The following is a 26183-nucleotide window of genomic DNA, read 5'->3' as shown; positions in this document are numbered from 1 at the left end:
TTGTATAAATTCTTTTTTTTTTATCTAAAATCTTCTAGCATTGCATAAATTCATTTTATTTATTTATTATTTTTTAATCTAAAATACCTAGCGTTGTATAACTTCATTTTTTAACCTAAAATTTTCTAGCATTGTATAAATTCTTTTTTTTTTATCTAAAATCTTCTAGCATTGCATAAATTCATTTTATTTATTTATTATTTTTTAATCTAAAATACCTAGCGTTGTATAACTTCATTTTTTCACATCCTACATGTATTTGTAAAATATAACAATGTGCATAATTCCCAGGCTCTGAAGATGATCTCAATAAAGATCGAAACGTTGGCACGATAAAGAAAATGTTTTTCTGAAACCTACATCACACCAGACCGCATCACGCGATCTCCGAATAATCATTGACTAACCGTCACTAAACACCACACATTTGTATTCAGAGTGTAAGACGACATTTAAAACATGCTATAACGAAGTGCGACAAATTTGAATACAAATAAAGTAAAGGGGGGCGTCGGTTTAGGCGTTGACACGGCGCTCATCACTGTAAGGTAAAGGTCGCGGGTTCGAATCCAGCGGTCCTGCATTCGAAACCGACATACTTACAAATGGGCTTTTTTTCAAAAACACCGGCACCCTGAGGGTTTTATAACCTCTGCTGTTGCGAACCCTCGTAAAAAAAAATTTAAAAAAATAAAGTAAATTTCCAATGAAATGTACATGATGAAAAATGTAACAAAATAATAAATTACAATACCTCTTAAGTATAAGAGATCTGGACGTTCATAAAAGTATTCTGGACTTGGTGCATAGTTGTGATTTACGTGTGGTGTTTAGTGACCGTTATGATTATTGATCTTTATTGAGATCATCATCAGGTCTCAAAATGTTTCCTGCGTAATTGTGTCATTCTTGTCTGTCGTGTTGAGAATATTTAACATAAAACAGCCATACCCCATTGGCACAATTACGCGGAAAACAAACACTTTGAGCCCTGAAGATGATCTCAAAAAGTTCGAAACGTAGCACGATAAAGAAAATGTTTATCTAAAACCTACGCACAGTAGACCTCCTCTCACGATCTCCAAATAATCGTTGTGATTTATTATGTGTATATTTATTGTGAATTATTGATCCATCTTTCTGTGTTTTCTGCACATCTGTTATCTATTGAGCTATTTATTCATTAATTACATATATACTATAATGTANAAATATTAGATTTTTTAAAATAAATTTCTTTTTCAAATTATCAAGTTTCTCTATTCCCTAATGGCCCTTTTTCTTGTAACAGAACTTATGGCAGGACTAGGTACATAGTTTTCTTTCTGCTAATTGCTAACACAAGGGCCAAAAAATGGGAGGAAGTTACCTTCAAAAACTTAAGTGTATGAGGTAATTTATTAAATTAATTAAATTTATCAGATAACAAATAGGTCTACAGAAATTTTTAAAAATTTTTAGGATATTTGTAGAGATCATATTGCAAAGTGATCGTTTTTTTGTTTGGCACTGTCCGTTTAATTGAGTGCAACAAAATCTGAACAAATTACCAGTTAACTCAGAAGTAAACATCATTAAATGTTCTTTTTGCTTCTATAGATTGTTTTGATACTGCTGAAGACTTGAATTGCCTGCGCAAAGATGGGCCGGCAGATTAAAGCCAACAGCCTATCTTTTCGTCCGTAGCTTCAGGCTATTCTCGTTTTACTTCGTAGAAAACACAGACTTTTGCTAAACCCTATTATTAATGAGCTGTGCTAGCCGGCAAATCTTCTAGCCTAACTACGCTGAAAGACAAAAAAAGGGATCACCCTCGTGTATTTAGTGAACACTTGCATTCGTTGTAATTTTTACTTTTTGTTGTTTACTGGATATTTTCAAAGAAAAATATAAGCTATAACTAAATGAAAACATAAATACAAAAATTAAACCGAGTAAAACAATCTTGTAATGGAAACAAAGAAGAAAATAATGAATCACTACGGAGTATTTCCTCCGCTTGCATCCGACATGGCATCGATTTTATTAAGTTTTAAATGTAGTGCTGTGGAATATTTTCAGACTTCTTTAACAGCGCCATTCTTAATCGCTGCAAATTCTCTGGCATCCCTGGGCGGTTTTTACGCTCTTTGACAACACGTCTCAAAGTTGTTCGATAGCGTTTAAGTCTACTTTCTGATCACTCCAAACTTTGAGTTGAAGCCTATTGCAAGTAGTCAGCAACGATCCTACCTGTGTTGGGCCTTTCATTATATAAAAATAAAACATTTGCCCATTAATGGCATATAAAAAGCAACTTCTTCTGATAACACGTCTTCAATGTATCGCGCAGTTGTTGGGAACCCTCGTTGAAGATCAAGTTTGTGCGAACTTCCACAGAAATCACCTGCCCAAACCATCTCCATAGCTTCTCCGGAGGGGAAAATGTTGCAAGGATATATCGCTCTCCTGTTCTTCTCCATACCCTCTCTCGGCCGTCCGAACACCACAACCAAAACCTTGACGCATCTGAAAACACAATTTTAGCCCAATCTTGCTCCAATTGATGTTATTTCTTGCGAAACTTAACCGAGCCTTATCACAAGATTTGGACCAGTGGCAGGCCTTCTCGCACGTAATCCAGTTTCTGAAAGTCTTTGCCCCACAGTGCGTAAACTGACATTAATATTTTTAACTCGTTGAAGTCGTAGCTTGATCTCAACTGCGGTAGACTATCGATTACGGAGTACATCGGAAACAAATAAAACGATCATTTCTCTAAGATGTGACATGATAGCGACCTGATCCATGCCTTCGGACTGTTGTTCTGGGAATGGTAAGCACCCTGGCCCTATACGCTTGATTTGTTAAAACTGTTTGACTTAAAACCGTCATTCAAACAACTTTGAAACTTCAAAATGCTACAAAAACCTAACCGACCTGTTCTGTGCCTTGTCAGAAGTGTTGGACCTGTAGTAGGCGGTCTCGCAATTAATCCAACTTCTGAAAGTCATACTGTGCGTAAACTGACATTAACAATGACCTTGTTGAAATCTTTGCTTGATCTCAACAGCGGTAGAATGTCGACTACTGAGTACATTCGAAACATAACAAGATCATCACGATCATGATGGCGACCTTGATCACCTCATGCCTTCTTGAGTAACCTCCAGTATCTTGGTGCGATGACCCTTCGGACTTTCTGGGAATTTTAAGCACCTAGCCGAAATCAAAACTCTACTAAAGAAATTCTGGCCGAATCTGTATCACTTAAAGCCATAACTTAAACAAATTTGAAACTTAAAAATGTACAACCTAAAATAAATCAAAGTGGAACGTTAGAAAGAAGCCTTTATGTAAGGTATCGGTTGAGATAAAAACGCCAGTGTCACGAGCGGGATTCGAACCCACGACCTTCGGCTCAATACGCCGCTGCTCTACCACTTGAGCTAGCTAACCCTTGAAAAACGGGATAAAGGAGGGAAAATTGGAAAGGTGGGGTTGATATGGGAAGTTGGTGTCCGAATGGATCGAAGTCAAGATAGCTCAAGTGGTTAGAGCAGCGGCGTATTGAGCCGAAGGTCGTGGGTTCGAATCCCGTTCGTGACACTAACTTTTTCATATCAACCAATGCCTTACGTAAAGATTAATTAACTGAAAGAAGCTATTTGGTTAATCGGACTACGAAATCTAATGAAGTTAGAAAGAAGCTTTACAAAAAAACCAACAAAGAAGAGATTGACTATTCAAAGAGTCCTCTAATCCTTTAAAACCGGCCAAATATTGTTGTAAGATAATAGATGGAGGATTGTCTAAGTGACAATTAAAAATATTAAGGGTGGCCACTTTTTTTTGCTTCCCAGTGTAATAGATTGAGAAAAATTGAGACTTAATTTCGACGATTGGGTCAATTTAGATGTAGATTCGTGATGAGTATTCTTCGTTTAAGAAATTTTCCTGATGGTTTACCGTTTTATAGGCCATTGGTTCGACTTCTTGTCCTTTAGGGGAGATCTCAATGCATCGTTAAAACGTGTCATGGCAGTATTTTATGACTAAAGCCCGGAAAAGAATCCCGGAGAAGTTGAGAGGTTTATAGAAATTTCCCTTGCCAGTATTCCAGAGGTCGTAAAACCGCACGTAAGAAAGGCCGATTTGACTCATCTCTCTCCTTTAGTCAAATTTAAAAAAATTTATAGTCTGCCGGATTAGCGAATACCTAAGTACGCATTACCCCATTAAGAACGACCAGGACCGATTTTATTTTGAGCCGGACCTCCTCTGTTCATTCATGCACGACTAATGGCATGATGAAGACAGTAGAAATAGATATAACGAATTAATAATAATAAAATAATAAGCTTACAATTGAAAATATTGCATGGCCAGAGGTGTTTGAATGGCGAGCCATTACTATTTCATTTCGGGTTGAAGGCCAATGGCCTTAGGGTCACTCATATAATGCAAAATATATTCAACGATTATAAATTATATTTTTTATGTGTGTTTCAAACAAGAAACACGCTAGGAAAATAAAAAAGTGCTCACACCTTCCTAAATAAACTAATCATTAGATTATAACTATCATGACGTGACATGACCCTCCACCGACTTTAGCCGACGATACAGCAGTGCCACCTTTTCATCCTGATTCAGCAATTGTTTCCGGAATCTCCAGCGAACAGCCGATTAGAACAATTTAAAGAGATATAAAAATTAATGAGAATAAAAGCACCCATGGGACATTTAACCTTCGAAACCCTTGCGACACGTCACGTGACAACGAATATTTTGGGTTCTGGACTAAATTTATACGACGTTTAGAAATTTACAAACAAATTCAATAGTTTTTTATAATAATACATATTTAGACTTCGTTGTGCGTGTATTTCAAGGTTATTGCATGTCATACGATTTAGGGTTCTAAAATCAACCCCACCTCTCAGAAGTGAACCCTGGAAAACGCTCATCGTCGGCTTTGTTTAATAAAGCTAGAAATTCATGCAATGTATCATTTTGAAAGATAAGTCGTTTCAAAGTTATCATTATTTTTGTGATTTTCTAAAGACAATCGTAGTCATTAGAAGAAGAAAATATAATTAAAACATTTTTTTCAAAAATTTGTATTCACGGGTTTTCCAGCGTGCATAAAATAAATGTTAACTTTAGATATGAGATGATGTATCGACCTGCTGTTGAACAACTTAGAAAAAAGGATCTTCGGTGAAGTCCAACAGAACGACAATTCTTTAAGTTTTTGCCGAGCTTTCGATGATTATATCGTCATCATCAGAGCCCATTTATTTTAGGAAAATATCGCAGTTAGAACATGTTATATCATTTAAAAAACAAAATTAAAAACAATTATTTCTCTTACTTTAATTTAAGTTATCTATATATAGTACAATTATAAAAAAAACCTTAATTAATCTTAACTGTCATATTCAAATGTACCTGAGAACAAAAGTAATTTTATTATTTAAAAAAAACATGTATTTGTATGTATATTTTAACCGAGGTATATACGACCACGTTGTGGGTTTTTTAAAATTTTTATATTCACCTAATTTTAAATAATCTTAAAAATAAATGCAGTTTTTCGTTCTCAAGATATATTTCAACACTCATCGAGTTAAAGTAAGAAAAATAATTGTTTTTTAATTTTGTTTTTTAAATTCTAACAGCGATATTTTCCTGAAATAAATAGACCCTGATGATGACGATATAATCGTAGAAAGCTCGACAAAACTTAAAGAATCGTCGGTAGTGACCTCACCGAAGATCTTTTTTACAAAATGTTAACTTTGTTTTTGCAAAAAAAACTTATGTTGTTTCGTCGCTCGGTCACAAATTACAACAATTACAGTATCCATAGAGACTGGTGTAGCAAAGCCGGTTAAAAATTCATAACTCCCACGGACTTTAGATAATCCAACGTTCTTTCAAGCGATTTACGTTTTAGTGGTCAATTGACCATGTTACTTCTTTCAATTAATTATTCTTTTTATGTAAGGTCTTGGTTGAGATAAAAAAGTCAGTGTCACGAGCTGGATTCGAACCCACGACCTTCGGCTAAATACGTCGCTGCTCTACCACTTGAGCTATCGTGACTTCGATCCACTCGGATACCAACTTCCCATCTCAACCTACCTTTCAAATTTTCCCTCCTTTTTGTCACTTTTCAAAGGTTTTAGGTTGAGATGGGAAGTTGGTGTCCGAGTGTATAGAAGTTACGATAGCTCAAGTGGTTAGAGCGGCGGCGTATTTAGCCGACGGTCGTGGGTTCGAATCCCGCTTGTGACACTAGCTTTTTTATTTCAACCAACACCTTACATACAGATTAATTAATTGAAATAAATGGAAAGACAGAAATGTCGATTCGAACCCACGACCTTCGGCTAAATACGTCGCTGGTCTACCACTTGAGCTATCATGACTTCGAATCCTGCTCGTGACACTGACTTTTTTATCTCAAGCAAGACCTTACATAAAAAGAATAATTAATTGAAAGAAGTAACATGGTCAATTGGCCACTAAAACGTAAAATGGATTATTATTTAATAAGTAAAAGAATCACTTCTTCTTATCTTTTAATAAGTAAATCACTTCACTAAACAGCTCCCTGTGACCAGTTCATAAGTCGCCGAGAATCGAATCCTGATTACACGACATTTGAAAAATGACAAAAAGGAGAAAAAATTCGAAAGGTAGGTTGAGATGGGAAGTTGGTGCCCTAGTGGATCGAAGTTACGATAGCTCAAGTGGTAGAGCAGCGGCGTATTTACCCGAAGGTCGTGGGTTCGAATCCTGCTGGTAACGCTGATTTTTTTATCGCAGTTAAGACCTTACATAAAAAGAATAATTAATTGAAAGAAATTCATTCAAGCCTTTCATGTTCTCTTCTTTCAGGCTATGTCAACAGAGTTTGATTTTGTATCATTATAAGTGAGGAAAATAAGGATTAAACAATTTCTTTTATATGCAAGCCACGTTTGTGCCAAGATGTTAAGTTTATAAAGTTTTGGAGATAGGTAGTGTCGTTTTAAATTTGTTAATATTTTTGTCATTTTCTAAAGAAAGCAGAAGAAGGCGAAAAACGTAAGAAAAAAAATAGTTTTTCGATTTTCAATTATAACGACATAAAATCCAAACATTATTGGCATAGCCTGAAAGAAGGGAAATTAACATTGCAAACGTTTGTTGTAAGAACGTTGAATTTGATTAAAATCAAGGTGGGTTATAAAAGTTTATGTGGAACAGCAGGACTTCAGAGGACAAAGATTGGCTGAGGCTAATAAAGCTCAAAAATGTTTATTGTTTTCTTTGTTATCCAAATTTTTTTAAGGACTTTACAATGTTTGTTCAAATGTGTCCGAATTTTTTAAACTATTTTTCTATACCACTTTACTGGTAGCGTCTACTGGTTTTTCTAACGTATTATATATCTAATTTCATTTAATCCGTTCCTCTATATTATTTTCTTATCCTGCGTTAAAAAATAAACGAATGATGTATAATAATCTCAGCAGACGGCTAAGCCATTGCTACAGAAAAATGTATAAATTGTTTTACTATTTGCGAGCGTTTAATAAAGTTGTATTATTGTTAATATTGTGTTAATAGATACATAACAAAGGCAGAAACATATTATTATATTATAGTTTTCGTGGTCCGCTTGACCAATTAATTAAGGTTTTTAGTTGAGATAAAAAAGTCGATTAGTGTCACGAGCGGGATTCGAACCCACGACCTTCGGTTAGATTCGCCGCTACTCTACCACTTGAGCTATCGTGACCTCGATCTACTCGGACACCAAATTCCCATCTCCACCGCACCTTTTGAATTACCCCTCCTTTTTGCCATTTTTCAAATGTCGTGTAATCTATTCGATTCTCGGCGACAAAAGAAATGGCCACAGAGAGCTTTAGTGAAGATATACTTCATTTTATCTTATTAAAATTCAAATTAGAGGGAAAAGACAAAAGGTGGGGTCGAGATGGGAAGTTGGTGTCCGAGTGGATCGAAGTCACGATAACTCAAGTGGTTGAGTAGCGGCGTATTTATCCGAAGGTCATGGGTTCGAATCCCGCTCGTGCCATTGACTTTTCTATCTCAACTAAAAACCTTAATTAATTGAGACTTATGATTATAAAAAAACATTAATTTGTTAATTTATTAGCTCGTAGGATCGATTGGCATGGCTCTGTCCAATACTTATTTACTGAGTATCACCAAAAAATAATTTTAAATTAATAACAGTGATCCCACATATGTAAATTTATATACATATTTGAAACCTTTTTTTAAACAGTTTAAATGGAATATAGGTTGTATGTGTTTTTCGTGCTTCCTGTTGTAGGGACCTGCACGTTTCGAGAAGATGCGGCTTGTAATATGACACGAAGATTATAATGTATCGATTTCCCTACTTTAATATCCTTGTGATCCAATAGCTCAAAAAGCTTTGGCAGTGGGCAAAAACAGGCCCCTCCTGTATCGGTTACAAAATGGAGAAAAAACAGTTTGTACTTTCACTAAGAGTTTATAAAAGTCATAAAACTGTACATTATTTACTTGAGGATAGAGGGGCTAGAGTCTGTTAAATCCTAAAGGGTGTTGACAACCATCATGTATTTAATACCATGTATTTCCGCAAGGACTAGGATGTCGCGAGGTCATATCACTTATCAGTCGCACGATAAAGTTATACGGGTGGTGTTTATCGAATTTTGTCTAGTGGATCGGAATGAGAGGATTGTTAATTTTTGAACACTTTTGGTAGAGGTGGTCATTGTAGAGGGACTATAGTTCTGATGACTTTGGATTGGAAGGTTTAGATGTGCCACGCAGTTCTTATACCTAAAGATAAAGCTAAACGCTATAAAGATAAAGCTAAAAGATAGAGAATTAGAAAAATAGAAAGATATATAGATAAAAAAAGAGTAATAGGATGGTAGGAAGTAAATTAGAAAAATAGAAAGATATATAGATGATAAGAAAGACGCATAGCTAAAAGTAAGATAGAGAAATAGAAAGATTGAGAATTTTAAAAATAGAAAGATATACAGATAAAAAGTAAGATAGTGAAATAGAAAGACAGAGAATTATAAAAATAGAACGATATACAGGTAAAAAGTAAGATAGGGAAATAGGAAGATTGAGAAATAGAAAAATAGAAAGATATATAGATAACAAAAAAGAGAAATAGGAAGTAAATTATAAAAATAGAAAGATATATAGATGATAAGAAAGACGCATAGCTAAAAGTAAGATAGAGAGATAGGAAGATAGAGAATTATAAAAATAGAAAGACATATAGATAAAAAGAAAGATAGAGAAATAGGGTGATAGAGAATTGTAAAAATAGAAAGATATACAGATAAAACGAAAGATATATAGCTAAAAGACAGATAAAAAGATATAGCTAAAGATAAAGCTTAAAGCTAGAGAATTAGAATAATAGAAAGATATACAGGTAAAAAGTAAGATAAAAAGATATAGCTAAAGATGAAGCTAAAAGCTAGAGAATTAGAATAATAGAAAGATATTCAGGTAAAAAGGAAGATAGAGAAATAGGAAGATTGAGAAATAGAAAAATAGAAAGATATATAGATTACAAAAAGAGAAATAGGAAGCTAGGAAGTAAATTATAAAAATAGAAAGATATATAGATGATAAGAAGGTCGCATAGGTAAAAGTATGATAGAGAGATAGGAAGATAGAGAATTATAAAAATAGAAAGATATATAGATAAAAAGAAAGATAGAGAAATAGGGTGATAGAGAATTGTAAAAATAGAAAGATATACAGATAAAACGAAAGATATATAGCTAAAAGACAGATAAAAGATATAGCTAAAGATAAAGCTAAAAGCTATAAAGATAAAGCTAAAAGATAGAGAATTAGAATAAGAGAAAGATATACAGGTAAAAAGTAAGATAGAGAAGAAGGAAGAAAAAGAATTAAAAAATATAGAACGATGACGAATAAAAAGATAGATAGACAAAAAATAAGAGAGATAGAGAGAAAGATAGAATAGACAGACAGATAAAAAGTAACATAGATAAAAGAAAGATAGAGAACTAAAAAAATAGAAATATTGACAAAAATAGAATGCTAGATCAATGAGAGATAGAAAAATATATAGATAGAAAAACAGATGTATTATTTTATGTAATCTTGAGAAAATATAAAATAACAAAACAATAAAAAGAAGAATAGATAAACACATGAATATACATAGATAGGGAGAAAAAAACATAGATTGATAGATAGAAATATGGAAAAATATGATAGGAATGTCAGCTTATCATCATTTTATTTTTAGAGAGATGTAATTGTAAAATGTAATGCGGCTCTTATTCAGTTTCTTATTTTCATGTTTAAATATATTGGTTTTTCTTAATTGTACTAAATGTAAATTGATGATAGCGGACAAGGCAAAATAAATAAATAAAAATCTAAAAAAAAGAAAAACATACGTTTGAAAACTTGTGTTCAGATTATTCATTATTATTCCATTCTACTATTCTTAAAATATGATTCATGTTTGAAATAAGTGGTGTTTAATTTATTCCCGACAGCATGTTCTTTCAGCGTGTAACGTGTGTGTTCAAATAAATTTATCCTTTTTCACGAATGACTGATTACATGATATTGTACAGTGTTAGTTGTTGTTGTAGTTTTTTTTCAAATTGTTTAATAAAACCTCGTCGTATTTGACCGATTCCCTACACCACCGTCATCCGTTATTGCGTTCAATTTATTTAAAACCGATCCATCGTGACGACCGTCTCGCGACTCAATTAAAAATAATTGAGGCTTTTTAATTCGCATCGACTTAATTGACGAAGGTAAAACCCAATGAGATTAGACGTTTCAGACCGCATAAACTAAACTTAAGTTATTATTTAAAATATTGAACGCTCCGGCGATTACATCCTCCAATGGCTTGACTTTTATCCTATCCGCTCCTCGAGCTCGGCTTGGCCTCTAAGACGCGGCCTTGCCATGAATAATTTACTCTTATTTTTCTGCAGGAAGAAAAAATAAATTGTTGGCACACTGCGATGATTCGAAGTTATCTTTCCTTATGTATCAAAATAAAAAAGAATAAATAATCTAAGTGTTTCTTGCATCGTAAACATAATTAAACTCTATTGTTTATTTTTTTAAAAATTACGTTTCAACTATAAATTGATCGGAAAATATTTTTTTTTTTTAAATAATCATGGAAAGTTTACTCCTTCGAGCTAGAATAATTTTACAAGATGATTACGTTTACAAAGATATATGAATAATAAGAGCTTAACAATTAAACTAGTAACTTATAGTTATGAGGTACTCGTCACCTTTTATTAAGTTGTTAATTAGTCAATTAAATAAAATTTTAACAGAATACGCAATAAAGCGCAGTCTTTTGTTTGTTTATTAAAATATAACATTATTTATTAATGTTTTTTGGTTGAAATGAAAAATTTAGTGCCACGAGCGGGATTCGAACCCACGACCTTTGGTTAAATACACGGCTGTTCTGGATCGAAGTCACGATAGCTCAAGTGGTGGATCAGCTGAAAGTCGTGGGTTCGAATCCCGCTCGTAGCACTGACTTTTTGTTTTCAACCAAACCCTTACATAAAAAGATTAATTAATCCTAATTTGGTCAATAGACCATTAAATATAATGGATTTAATAAGTAAAACGAAGTATAACTTTACTAACAGCTTCCCGTGACTACTTCACAAGTCGCCGAAAATCGAATTCTGGTTACACGAAATTTGAAAAATGGCAAAAAAGGAGGGAAAATTCGAAAGGTAGCAGGTTGAGATTGGGAGTTGTCCGAGTGGATCGAAGTCACGATAGCTCAATCGGTGAAGCAAGGGCGTCATTTGGTTCATTATTTATTAATCACATTTCGTATTCAAACTGCATGCCTTGCGTAAAGATGCAAAGATTTGCTCTTGTTAACACTCTTCACCGGTGGTCAGAGCGATAGAGGCAGGGGAAATGGATTGGCAAGCATTTTCTATTCTTCTTCCACTGAGGTTGCTGCGTTATGATTGGCGTAGACACTGTTTTTTAAACGGCCCCACAGAAAATAGTCAAGTTGAGTTAAATCGGGTGACCGAGGAGGCCAACTGATCAGGCCATCCCGGAAGTGACGAATAGCATCTCACCTGCAAAGAATTGTGTGCTGGGCATCCATCCATCAAGCAGCAGAATCATTCTTTGTCGTTGTTGTAGAGGAACAGAATCTAATAGTGTTGGTAAAACCTCCCTCGAAAATTTGAGGAACTGAGCACCATTTAAATTATTTTCGTATAAATAAGGCCCAATTGATTTATTGCCGAGACGTCAACCAAACCGTTGATACTGTGAACCACCTGATGATGATAAGAGTAGGAAATTCTCGCATTTTCCTCTGCCTACGACCGAAAATTCCATCGGTTTAACATGCCATTAGAGGTGAACTTGATTCATCAGTCCATCGGTTGTATAGAAGAACGTTTTCTTCAGCCTCCCAAATCAAAATTTATGCAATGTAGGTTAGACGCTTGTCATAATCAGTCTCGAAGTCTCTGGAGAAGGTGAGAGCGATACGGCTTAAAATTGCAAGTCCGAAGTACATCTCTAATTTTTATTTTTCAAAAACCTAAGACCCTTCCAACATTTCGAAGAGAGGAGAATTCGAACATACTGTAAAATTACAATTAATTAAGAGGAATTCGAACATACTGTAAAATTACAATTAATTAAGGTTTTTAGTTGAGATAAAAAAGTTAATGGCACGAGCGGGATTCGAACCCACGATCTTCGGCTTGATACGCCGCTGCTCTACCACTTGAGCTATCGTGACCTCGATCCACTCGGACACCAACTTCCCATCTCAACCCCACCTTTTGAATTTTCCCTCCTTTTTGCCATTTTTCAAATGTTGTGTAATAGGATTAGATTCTCGACGACAAATGAAATAGCCACGGAGACCTTTAGTGAAGTATACTTCATTTTCAATCATTAAATTCACTAATTTCGTGGTACGCTTGACCAATTAATATATTACAATTAATTTAGGTTAAGGTTTTTAGTTGAGATAAAGATAGAGATAAGATAGCTCAAGTGGTAGAGCAGCGGCGTATCTAGCCGAAGATCGTGGGTTCGAATCCCGCTCGTGGCACTAACTTTTTCATTTCAACCAAAAACCTCACATAAAAAGATTAATTAATTGAAAGAAGTAATTTGGTCAATAGACCACTAAATATAATGGATTATTTATTAATATCAAGATGATTCGGCCTATTGAAATCAACGTTTGAGGTCAAACAGTACACTTCGCGAAGAAGGGTCATTCTCATTCCATTAAGGAAAGGTGAGGTTGATACACGAACACTATTTCTGGCGATGCCCGCCGTGTCGTGCATGTAGCGAAAGGTTACTCGATGTGCACCATCTAATTAGTCCTTTATGGCCTAAAGATGTATTAGAGCAAGACGAACTTTAGTAACTTTGTTAAAAAGTTAGCGGGAATTCCCCTGAGCTTGGTGATAAAGCGTTTAGGTTAGCGCCAAATAAATCATTGTTGGTAATGCACGGACGTAAAGAGTACAGGAGGCCCTAAAATCACAGGATTTCCTCCTAACCTTTAACAAAATTTCCAAAATTGTTTTTCTGAACCTGCATTAACCTAGAAAGATATAAACTGGATATGAAAATTGAGTAAATATAATAAACACGAGATTGAGTGTTGGTGAAGAGCCAAATTAAAGTATAGTGATTCCAAGATGGAGACTGGGGAAAAAACAGTGTTGCAAATACAGGGGATGAAACAATGAAGGAAAACCATCGCACCCGGCCTATCTTCACGGGATCTCTGGCTAACCTGTAACAAATTTCCTAATTTGGTGTTACTCTGAGGCAAGGATGGGCAAGAAGGGTTAACGGTGCAACTCCTTGGCTCTATACAGATAGAGATTGGGTTCCATGTTCAGAATTTCGGAGGAAGCAAGGCTGTTTTATTGTATAGAGTATCAATATAGCTTTGCATCCCTAGCGTGTTATGAGAGTGGATGTATTTATTAGCGTGAATGTGTGAGAGGGTTGATAGCGGAATATTGAGTATCCCATCGACTCTCAATATGTGTAGAGGATAATAGAGAAATATCGACTATTCCACCCCCTAACGGAGCGAATGGTATATAAATTGTAAATAATATATTTAAGAATGAGTCGGAGTGTGAATGGGTTGGATCTAGGAAGGAACCTCGATGAGATCAAAATTGCTGTGGCTAAGGTAATGGCAAATTCAAGGCAAAAACTTCCAACTAACCCCCCCCCCCAAAAGAATAGTGGGATGAAACCGGCAATTAAAGAAATACTCATCGACAATACGGATAAGATCGAGGTCTGGTCTGACCCCGAACTGCCAACACCCAGGATCCTGCCGGTAATTTGCTGTAAACAAAAAAACTGGAACTGCGACGGCGANTTATATAAATCCAATAAATCCAATCCATTCGTCAGGCTTATTAAAAACAACCTTGAGTTCAAAAAGGACACTTTGAGCGATTTTTATGTCTAGAGGACTCATTAAGTGCGGCCGGAGTTACATTTTTATTTTTGTCTTCCGCCTGGATGAATTATGCATTAAACATTATGCATATCGGCAGGCAGCCGAAGGTCGTGAGTTCGAATCCCGCTCGTGGCACTAAATTTTTTATTTCAACCAAAAACTTAGATAAAAATGTTAATTATTTGAAAGAATTAAACAATGTTAAACTGAATTGTTGTGTAATACATTAAATGTTCATTAACTTTCGATGGATATTTTCGTGATGTATTTTCATTCGCAGTTATTGTTATAAAGGCTTTTTTTTCTCCCCGATTTGATCCTGTAATAGTTTAAATGAAGTCCAATAGACGAATCTATGTCCTGAAGAATTCGACTAAATAATAAAACGTTTTAAAGACCGATGGCATGAAGGATACGATAAAAAAATATTTGTCTCGTTCAATAGATAAATTTAAAAAAGATAACAAATAAATAAAATTTAAAAACGAATCTCTCTTATTAAAAAAATACTTGGTACTTAAAATTGATCATGGTAACTTCTAAATCCAAGCAGTTAAAAGTGGAAAAATCTTCAGCTCCTGCCTCTAAAAAGGTAACAAAGAATAGAAATAACACAGAAAAGTACGAAATGGAACATATTTTGATTGGAATTGAAACGACGGGATAAAAAGAAAAATGAATCCGAAATAAAACGAGAATTCAAAATATAAAAACAAAGGTTAAAACTTCAAAGTGAACTTGAACTCGTATCAAAAGGATAAAAAGAGTTACCGACTAGACATCAAGGCCGAAAACTGGAAAACGACTTGAAGAACCTTTTGTAAGGACAGAGGATTTGAAGTTTGAGGATTTGGATAGGCAAAATTGGACAAAATTGGAGCAGGACTTTGTCCGTTCTTTAAGAACTAACATTTCTACCATTTTTCGACCTGTAATCAACAAAAACATTTTAATGAAAATCCCCAATCCCATTGTCCGTACCCTTGTAAGTATAAAAGTTAGATCTAATTTCTAAGAAAAGACAAAGTCGTGTTCCAATGTTGACAATTTTTACCACTTATTTTCTGTTCTTTCAAAAAATTCTTCTAGTCGATTTCCAATCTATTTTCATCCATGATGTTCAGTCGGTAACTCATTTTGTCCATTTGATGTCCAGCATAAGAGTTCAAGTTCACTTTGAAGTTTTAACCTTCAATTCAAATCAAAATATGTTCCTTTTCGTACTTTTCTGTGTTATTTCTATCATTTCTGATATCTTTTTAGATGCAGAGGCTGAAGATTTTTCCTCTTTTAATTGCTTGGATTTTGAAATTACTATGATAAATTTTAAGTACCAAGTATTTTTTTAATGTCGTTTTGTCCATGTGATGTCTAGCATTACATATAATAATAATAAACTGCGCAAAAATGAATAGGAGTATTGTAATTTAGTCTTATTCTATTCGTTTTAATTAAATTGACCTATATATTTTTGTTAGTTGGATAAAGCAAAACAGAAAATACAAACTAAAATCAAAAATTTTGTTAACCTCATTTTTAATAACGGATTTTTGAGGGGGGGGGTCGGTAGCCGCAACGGTTTAGGCGTTGACACGGCGCTGATCACTGTAAGGTAAAGGTCCCGGGTTCGAATCCAGCGGCCCTGCATACTTACAAATGGGCTTTTTTTCAAAAACACCGGTACCCCGAGAGTTGATATGACCTCTGCTGTTGCGAACCCTCGTAAAAAAAATAAAATAAAATAACGGATTTACTTAAGAATAGTAAACGTGAAGATTACTCATTTTGTAGACGAACACCTTTTCTCGTCTTTTCTCCATTTTAATCAAGTTGTATTCTCTTTAACCACGGAAAATCATGTCGTACTAGAAGTTCGCAAAATTATCGTGAGAATGTGTCATCGTACATATCCGTTTCTGTCTGCATAGTGGTACCAGAAGAAACTGAAACGCGACTCATCAGTAAGCATAACAGCATTGTTGTTCTCTTCGAGGCGCTATGTTTCTATCTATCTATATTTTTCCACCTTTCTGTCTATCTATATTCATATTTTTAACTATATATATTTCCAACTTTCTATTTGGGGACCGCGGTAGCCGAGTGGTTAGCATGAGAGGCTCTCACGCCGCGGTCGTGGGTTCGATTCCCACCGTCGCCTCTGGCCCTTTTTTCCCGATAACCCCCAATTTGAACAACATATATAAGATTCGTCATGGCTAATATGCAAAGATCATAAAGCCAATTTAAAAAAAAATCTCTATTTTTCTAATTCTCTATCTTCCTATTTCTCTATCTTACTTTTTATCTATATATCTTTCTGTTTTTATAATTTCCTATCTCTCTATCTTATTTTTGTCTATATATATCTGTCTTCTAATCTCTCTATCTTTCTATTTTTGTAGTTTTCTGTCTTTCTATGTGCGTTATTTTTTATATATATATTCTTTTTTATCTGTATCCTTCTATCTCATTTTTTTATCCAATCTGCGCCAAAATGAATAGGGATATTTGTAATTTATTCCTATTCTGGTAATTTTAATTAATCTGTATAGTGATATCAGAAGAAACTGAAACTCACAGACAGAAAAGCGACTCATCATTAAGCATAAGAGCATTCCAATTGTTGAACCAGTCACTTTTTATTGATCTATCGTTCTTTTTATTTTTTTATTTTTCTATACTTCTATCTTGTTTCTTTATATCTTTCTTTTTTCAACTTTCTATCTTTTTATCTATTTATATAAATTCATATTTTTCCATATTTCTATCCAATTATCCTTTATATCTATCTTTCCAAATTTATATTTTGCTTTTTATCTATTTATATTTAAANCTCTCTCTCTCTCTCTCTCTCTCTCTCTCTCTCTCTCTCTCTCTCTCTCTCTCTCTCCCTCTTTCTCTCACTCCCCTCTCCCCCTCACCCTCTCACTGTTTTCTTCTCTTTCTCTCTCTCCTATTTTTAGTGTTTTTATATTTCGGTTCATAGTTGTGAAGAATGAAACGGCCGTCACGATCTTCTTGGAACATTAGCATAAATAATTGACCGCTCGTATGATGGAAGGGTATAATTCAGATAATTCATAGAAGAAGCTAAGAGGCGCGCGGTTATTTTCTTCGATCTTGTAACATCTCTTAAGAGTCGGTATATGACCCAGATAATAAAGCAGCTCGGTATACGGACACACTCGATATTAAAATGTTAACTAGCAATTTAATCACAATGGAGTCCCGCTACCCCGACTAAATCGGTCCTAGGCTAACCTGAAAAACTGCAGTAAGTAGCTATAAAACAAGTCTGGTTTATTAAGAAATTAATTTTTAGATGCAAACACTTGGGTGGAAATTGAGTTTTTATTGATGATTTTGGTTGAACACTGAAGATAGCGAGAAGGGGAGCAGGTCTGGCCGTTTCCAATTCCATCAATGATTGGAGTCTTGGTGAGGGTTGTTTCATTATAAGTTTACTATGTCTAGCACGGCTAGAGTTTAGTTTGTTTGGATCCATTCTGCGATGGAGGATTCTATATTTGTTTTTGTTATCCCAAGAATAGGTTTGGGGTATGGTCTTGCAGATCCTCCTCTGGCCAGACTATCTGCTTTCTCATTACCCAAAATTCCCCTGTGCCCTGGCACCCACCATATCATCAGGTTGTTGTGTTTCCCCAGGTTTTGGAGATTTTGGATGCATTCACTGACTAATTTTGATGTGATTCTTTTACATGCTAATGCTTCAATGGCTGCTTGACTATCAGATCTGATCAGGATTGTTTTGCCAGTGTAACCTCTTTTAAGATTTTCGAGGGCACAAGCGTTGATGGCATGTATTTCTGCTTGAAAGACCGAAGTATACTTCCCTAATGAGTTTGATTGCTCATGTTTTGGGCTTGTACAGAAAACGCCCGATCGTTTTTTTTTTAGCCATCTGTATACCATATCATTGTATCTGATGAACATATAGTCAGGCCCGATTTCTAATGATGGGTGTGTGATTTTGTTGATTACGGTTGTATGTCAAAATTGTTTACTTCCTATCCAATTTAATTGTTTCTGGAGCCTAAGTGAAATTTTCCTAGCCTCTCCTTTTATAAATATTTCCAGTGGAGACAGGTTTAGCAGAGTTTCTAATGCTGTTGTTCTCATTGCCCCTGTGATACATAGGTTTGGTAGTCTTTTTATGCTGCCTAATGTTTAAGTAGCTCGTCCTAGGCTAACCTGAAAAACTGCAGTAAGTAGCTATAAAACAAGTCTGGTTTATTAAGAAATTAATTTTTAGGTGCACACACTTGGGTGGAAATTTAATTTTTATTAATGATTTTGGTTCAAAACCGTCACTGAAGATAGCGAGAAGGCGAGACAGGTCTGTTGACAGAAAGACGGTGGATAAATGAAATGATGTGAAATGGCCAGACTACAGGTTACTAAAGGTAGTAGAGGTTGGTTAACACCGGATTAGCATTATTTATTTATTTTTATTTTTTGTTAAATTTATTTTTGTTTTTTATTTTACGAGGGTTCACAACAGCAGAGGTTATATCAACCCTCGGTGTTTTTGAAAAAAGCCCTTTTCTAAGTATTTCTTGTTCGAATGAAGGGCCACTGGATTCGAACCCGGGACCTTTACCTTACAGTGATGAGCGCCGTGTCAACGCCTAAACCGTTGCGGCCACCGACGCCCCCATAAGCTTTATTCTGATTATATATTTTTGTTCGTTGAAACATTAATAGAAGTCAAACAACACCAGTTTATATTGATTACAGTTCGTCGTTAGTTCATGGTAATATTTTTACGGGGGGAAAAAATACAAACTTTGAGAAAGGTTTCAGGCATGTATTGTCTAAATAAAAATAATAGTATTTGTAACAATAAATTGTGGCGCCCTTATTAAACACATAAGGGTATAAACATTTTGGGCTTCTAAGTCGAACTTTGCCTGCATATCATAAAACAAGCCCGGCTACACCGTAATATACACAGTCAACGTGTTTAACGTCGAGGGGGGGGCCATTATTCTACGGATTATCTCATTAAATCATGCCGAATAAAAGGAAAATAGTGGAGATTCTCTCTCTCTCTCTCCGCTCTTTTTATCCGATTGGGCAAGAAAGCATGAATCACACTTTGTAAGAACGGCCGCGCACAGGTAAATTAAAAACCAAATCATGACATTGGAGGGCTGTTCACCTAATACAAGGCAGTTCCAAATGGAATCTAATCATTCTTATGGTAGCTCACATCATCAAACGTTAACGAGTCGATTCAACACTCACCACTCGGCTGTACAATTTTTTTTTCACTTTTCTTATCCGAGACGAAACTTAATACTGGAAGTAAGAACGGTTCAACGTTGAGTACTTAGCGGCTTTGTGTCGGCAAACTACATTTCTTTTCTTATCTTTCTCGTTTTTTAAACCTACTAATTTATTTTACTGTTTCTCAAGTCAAGTTATGAAGTTTTATGATATAACGGTTACCAACTCTCTCTTTTCTTTCTCCTAATCCTAGCCTATCTGTACCTCAAGGCCTCGTCCATTGTGGATAAAATAATATAAATACACAGAAACAAGATGAAAATATGGTAGTCTGATTTGCATTCTTACTACACCAGGATATACGATATTCCTCGGGGTTATAGGAACTGTCCATCCACTCCAATATAAATTCGCACACCAGACTTCGTTCACACTGGCCTAGGGCACGCGATATTCCTCGGCGCAGTTGCGGATATACCCATCCATTCACGCTAATAAATTACATTCAACCACCAGACTGGTTTACACTACTCCAGAGTACTCGATATTCCTCGGGGTAATTGCGGATAAGTCCCTTCATCAACACTAATAAACTACATTCACACATTCATTCTCACTTTTCCAAAACACTCGATATACCTCGGGATAACTGGAAATAAACTCTGCCATTCACGCTAATAAATTACATTCACACGCTACAGATGATCATTCACACTACCCCACAGTACCCGATATTCCTAGGAGGTGATTGGGGATGTACCCATCTATTCACGCTAATAAATTACATTCACACGCTACAGATGATCATTCACACTACCCCACAGTACCCGATATTCCTAGGAGGTGATTGGGGATGTACCCATCTATTCACGCTAATAAATTACATTCACCCAACAGACTGGTTTAGACTACTCCAGAATACTCGATATTTCTCGGTGTAATTGGGGATAAACCCCTTCATCGACACCAATAAAATACATTCATTCTCACTACCCCAGAGTACTCGATGTTTCTTGAGTTAATTAGGGATAAGCCTTCATTCACGCTAATAAATAACATTCACACATTCATTCCCACTACCCCAAAGTACTCGACATTCTCGGTATAATTGGAAATAAATAAATTACATTCACCCGTCAGACTGGTTTAGACTACCCCAGAGTACTCGATATTCCTCGGGGTAATTGCGGATAAGTCCCTTCATCGACACTAATAAATTACAGACACATTCACACATTCATTATCACTATTCCAAAATATTCGATATTCCTCGGGATAACTGGAACTAAACCCTGACATTCACGCTAATAAATTACATTCACGCACTACAGATGATCATTCACACTACCCCAGAGTACCCGATATTCCTAGGAGGTGATTGGGGATATACCCATCTATTCACGCTAATAAATTACATTCACCAAACAGACTGGTTTAGACTACTCCAGAGTACTCGATATTTCTCGGTGTAATTGGGGATAAGCCCCTTCATTCACGCTAATACATTACATTCACGCATTCATCCTCACTACCCCAATGTACTCGGCATTTTCGGTGTAATTGGAAATAAACCCTGCCATTCACGCTAATAAATTACATTCACACAACCCCAGACTTTATATTCCTCGGGGTGATTGGGGATATACACATCCATTCATGCTAATAAATTGCATTCATTAGATTTCGTGGTCCGATTGATCGAATGACATCTTTCAATTAATCTTAATGTAAGGTATTGGTTGAGATAAAAAAGTCAGCCTCACGAGCGGGATTAGAACCCACAACCTTCGGCTAAATACTCCGCTGCTCTACTACTTGAGCTATCGTGACTTCGATCCACTGGGACACTAACTTACCATCTCAAACCAACCGTTCGAATTTTCCCTCCTTCTTTTGGAATCCGGCTCGTGACGCTGACTTTTTTATATCAATCAATACCTTACGTTAAGATTAAACCAGTCTGGTGGGTGAAGGTAATTTATTAGTCAATTAATTAGACTACTCCAGAGTACCCGATATTCCTCGGGGTGACTGGGGATATACCCATCCATTAAGTTTCGAGTACTCGATGTTTCTCGAGGTAATTGCGGATAATCCCCTTCATCGACACTAATAAACTACATTCACACATTCATTCCCATTACCCCAAAGTACTCGATATTCATCGGGGCATTTGGGGGATAAACCTCTTCCATTCACGCAAATAAATACATTCGTCCCAATGAATCACATCACATAAACCACGCTGCAAAGATGTATATACAAATAAAAATATTTATCAGCTATCTTGTGCCTGCTGCAGTGCCTCAAGGCCGTCCAGAGGTCATTCGGGTTGTATTTCTTTCTTTGCAAACTTCATTCTTTGCTGTCTGTTATTATATGCTCCACGGTGATAAGCTCTCCACACAGCGGACACCTACACGGTAGGCCCCATTAGAAGGTGGCCGAGTGTAATCTTGGTAAGACCTGTGAGCAACCTGGTATGACCCTTCCTTTTCTAGACTCAGCCTCCACTAGGACCAATGTCTCTTTTACATTTATATCACCATTTTTGTTGACTCGATAAAAAACAGTAAATTTAGCTAAATAATATTCATTTTAAGTACTGGTCCTGTAGATAAAAACATTGAATTGGAAAAATTCTGTAACGTTTAAATTTGCAGAACTACTGTATTCGTTTCAACAACTTTTTTATGCTGGAAATTAAATTTCATGGACGAAAGAAGTTTCAAATTTTAATTTCATCGTAGCTAAAACAGGAGGTTTATTTTTGTAAAAGGTCGACGATGACAGATAAAATCCTACAATTATCAATCTTCGCAAATGTTTTATGAATGGTTTTGTTAAGTTTGTTGTTATAAAACGAGTCTAAAGAAGAAAACGGATGTGTGTTTTAATCCTGGGACGTTTATTAGCGGTTGTTCTTGTTTCGGTTACGCGAGATTGCTCAGTTTTCAGCAGGCCGTTCGAGTTGTCGTTTAAACTGTCCAACTCACTTTCACTCCTATACCAAAAGCTGTCCCCGTTTCATTACGACTGCACCTGCGAACAGTTCAACAGAGCCGCGGACGGTGAGACATTTATGAAAAACGCCGTAATCCCCTTCTCTTTATGTCTTTTCCCATTTTTGGGACTGTCCGTGCCAAAACGGGCTGCTCGCCTTAGAGGGAACATCTTTAAGAAAAAAAAATTTTTTTTTCATCACAACTGTAAAAGAAGACTGCACTTTTGGCGAATGGGTCTAATGGTTATGGATACTAGACACGGATGGTATTTGAAACCGGATAAAAGTAACTTTATAAGGTTTGTACGATAGCCGGGCCGTTTTTGCCCCACTTGCTAAGCCCAGAGACGTGAAAGTAAGACGGCTCTTTAATTTCTAGAGGCAAAGATAATTTCGGCAATAAATCCAGAGCGGGTCTCCGGCCACCCGAATCTCTCTTTGCGCGGATTTCATTAATGCCTATTTTTACTTATTTAGTCTTACTGATGGAGAGGGGGCGCACGGAATGCGAGGCGGCACGCGTGGGTGGGTGCGTGTGTTTTTAACCGCTGGCCGGGATTAACCTTTTCAAACCGTCTAATCCTATCGGGTGGTTGAACAAAACATGACTTTACAAGGCCATTAACGTCAATCACGGCTGACAACGCAAAAGAAGTTTCAAAATAGTTTCAGTCGCCCGGGTTCAAATTTTTGTCTAAAACCACAATGTCCCTGCATGTTGCACAACCCTAAAAAGTCCTCGACATAAGACAGCCTCATCTAGTATGGGATGGACAAACGATCCAAGAATCTCCTAACAAAATTCGGAAGGACAGAAGTGATACGAATCCTAACAGGATTCTTAACAGGACACCGCAAGCTAAATGGGCATTTAAAGAAGATTGTAATAATCCAAGACGGCCCAGCAGATTCTGCGAAGAGGCAGAGGAGACACCAACACACCTATTAACAAACTGTGGTGCTACACTTGCCCGCAGGAGGAAGTACTTTGGGATGAACAATGTGACTCTAGAAGAGATTCAACCACTGAAACCGGGCCTACTAATCGAGTCCCTTGATGAAGTAGGACTCATCGGTGTGCTTTAAGCGGGGAACACACCCGATGCAACGCTACCCGATGCTACCCGACGCCTTGTCACGTTTTGGTAGGGTGTGCCATCTATGCGACACCAAGCGCACGCCACGTACAGTCACACAGCATGTGTCACAAATCACTATCACAATCGCAACGCCTCTTTTATTCTTAAAGCACTATTTTGAGCAAAACCTTAAAATAAATTGTTATTTAAATTTTATGAACATAACAATGTAATAAATTGTTTGATAAACTTAATAGTTTTAAATAAACTTATTCCGGTGTTTTGATAAATTTTCTTTCTAACCATCATAACTAAATAATTTTTATAAAAACTCATGAATTTTTGATCTCATTTAATTTGGTTAACATTAAAATAAGAATGTTGTAATTAATGTAACGACAAAATTACATATGCATAGTTTGAAAAAAATATGAGTGTCCTATTCTGACGCTACTCGACGAAAACGGTATAATTTTATGAGCAAAAGCATGAAATAAATTGTTAATTAAATTTTATGAGCAAAATCGTGTAATAAATTGTTAGTTAAATTCATTATATCAAAAAATGGTATTCGCTGTTTTGATTAATTTTCTACCAAACCATTAAAATTTTATTTGTTTTAATAAAACTAATGAATTTTTTATCTTGGTTAATTTGGTTTATATTAAAATAAGTATGTTGTAATTAATATAACGACAAAATTACATATACATAGTTTGAAATAAACTACAAAAAATATGAGTGTCCTATTCTGACGCTACTCGACGAAAACGGTATAATTTTATCAGCAAAAGCATGAAATAAATTGTTAATTAAATTTTATGAGCAAAACCGTGTAATAAATTGTTAATTAAATTTTATGGGCAAAACCGTGTAATAAATTGTTAATTAAATTTTATGAGCAAAACCGTGTAATAAATTGTTAGTTAAATTCATTATATCAAAAAATGTTATTCGCTGTTTTGATTAATTTTCTACCAAACCATTAAAAAAAATTTTGTTTTAATAAAAACTAATGAATTTTTTATCTTGGTTAATTTGGTTATATTACACGGTATGTTATAATAAATTGTTAGTTAAATTCATTATATCAAAAAATGGTATTCGCTGTTACCAGAACTTACAAACATAAGTATGTTATAATTAATATAACGACAATAATACATGTAGTTTTCAACTAGCAATAACCGCATCTCAGTAGAACTTCATTGATTACGATATTGCCACTGCGCAAGGTGCCCCTTATGCAGAGAAAGGTTGCTCGATGCGTCCCACATAATAGAGTCGTGTTATGCTTTGGCCCCATACAGAGAGCGTGCAGGCATGCCGCCGGGCTTAAGAAGAGTTTTCGAACACGGTAGGGAGTTTCAGATACCCCTGTTCCGCTATTCAGGGGAAATTGTTTGTTTTTTTATTGTATATAATATATGTTTTGTCTGAGTGCATTTATTAGCGTGAATGGCGAGGGGTGAGTGTGAAATATAACGTCATCATCGCCCCTCGAACGTTGAGAGCGTAAGAGTCTGTGTTCGGAGTCGATGGCGGAATATTTATAAAAGTACTCCATGATTAAGTATAGATCGGAGGAGGAATATCAAGTACTCCACCGACCAAACGGAATGAGTGTACTGTATGGATGTACTTATGTGTATGAATATATTTATTTGTATTCATGTAGTGTATGAAAGGGTAGATAGAATATAGACTTACTTGGGGGCTGAAATGACCTAGATGTCGGAAGCCCCAGTAAAAAATAATAATATTAATAATAATAATACATGTAGTTTGAATAAAAATATGAGTGTCCGGTCCTTTTGTCTTCGACTGTACTCGATGCTACCCGACGAAAATCTGGACAGTGGGGATCGCGTGGCGTAGAGTAGGGTGGCGTTGCGTGGCATCGGGCAGATTTGCACGGGGGTAATACACTCTTATGGAAAATTGGACTTTGGATTTGCGTCGGGTGGCGTCTCATAGCGTTGCATCGGGTAAGTGTATTCCCCGCGTTAGGCACAGAACGGGGGATACAATAGCTCTTAAAGCCAGAAACACACTTACCCGATGCTACGCCATGCGACGCTACCCGATGCTATCCGACGCAAATCCAAACTCCGATTTTCCATAAGGTTGCATTACCCCCGTGCACATCTACCCGATGCTATGCCACGCTAACCTACCCGACGCTCTGCGATCCCCACTGTCCAGATTTTCGTCGGGTCGCATCGAGTACAGTCGAAGACAAAAGAACCGGACACTCATATTTTTATTCAAACTACATGTATTATTGTCGTTATATTAATTACAA

At 35.8% G+C, this 26183-nt stretch overlaps 1 protein-coding gene and 1 pseudogene across 2 annotated transcripts in view; both read right to left on the bottom strand.

The window, feature by feature from the left end:
• LOC112127895 overlaps positions 1-26183 on the bottom strand; it is a 96689-nt gene that overhangs the window by 2062 nt on the left and 68444 nt on the right. The gene's annotated exons all lie outside the window — the stretch shown is intronic.
• LOC112127896 lies at positions 24986-25116 on the bottom strand (annotated as a pseudogene).

The sequence above is a fragment of the Cimex lectularius genome, unplaced genomic scaffold (assembly GCF_000648675.2).
Source record: "Cimex lectularius strain Harlan isolate CLEC.00 unplaced genomic scaffold, Clec_2.1 scaffold361, whole genome shotgun sequence".
NCBI classification, from domain to species: domain Eukaryota; kingdom Metazoa; phylum Arthropoda; class Insecta; order Hemiptera; family Cimicidae; genus Cimex; species Cimex lectularius.
This window is presented reverse-complemented; position numbering and strand designations above follow the sequence as displayed.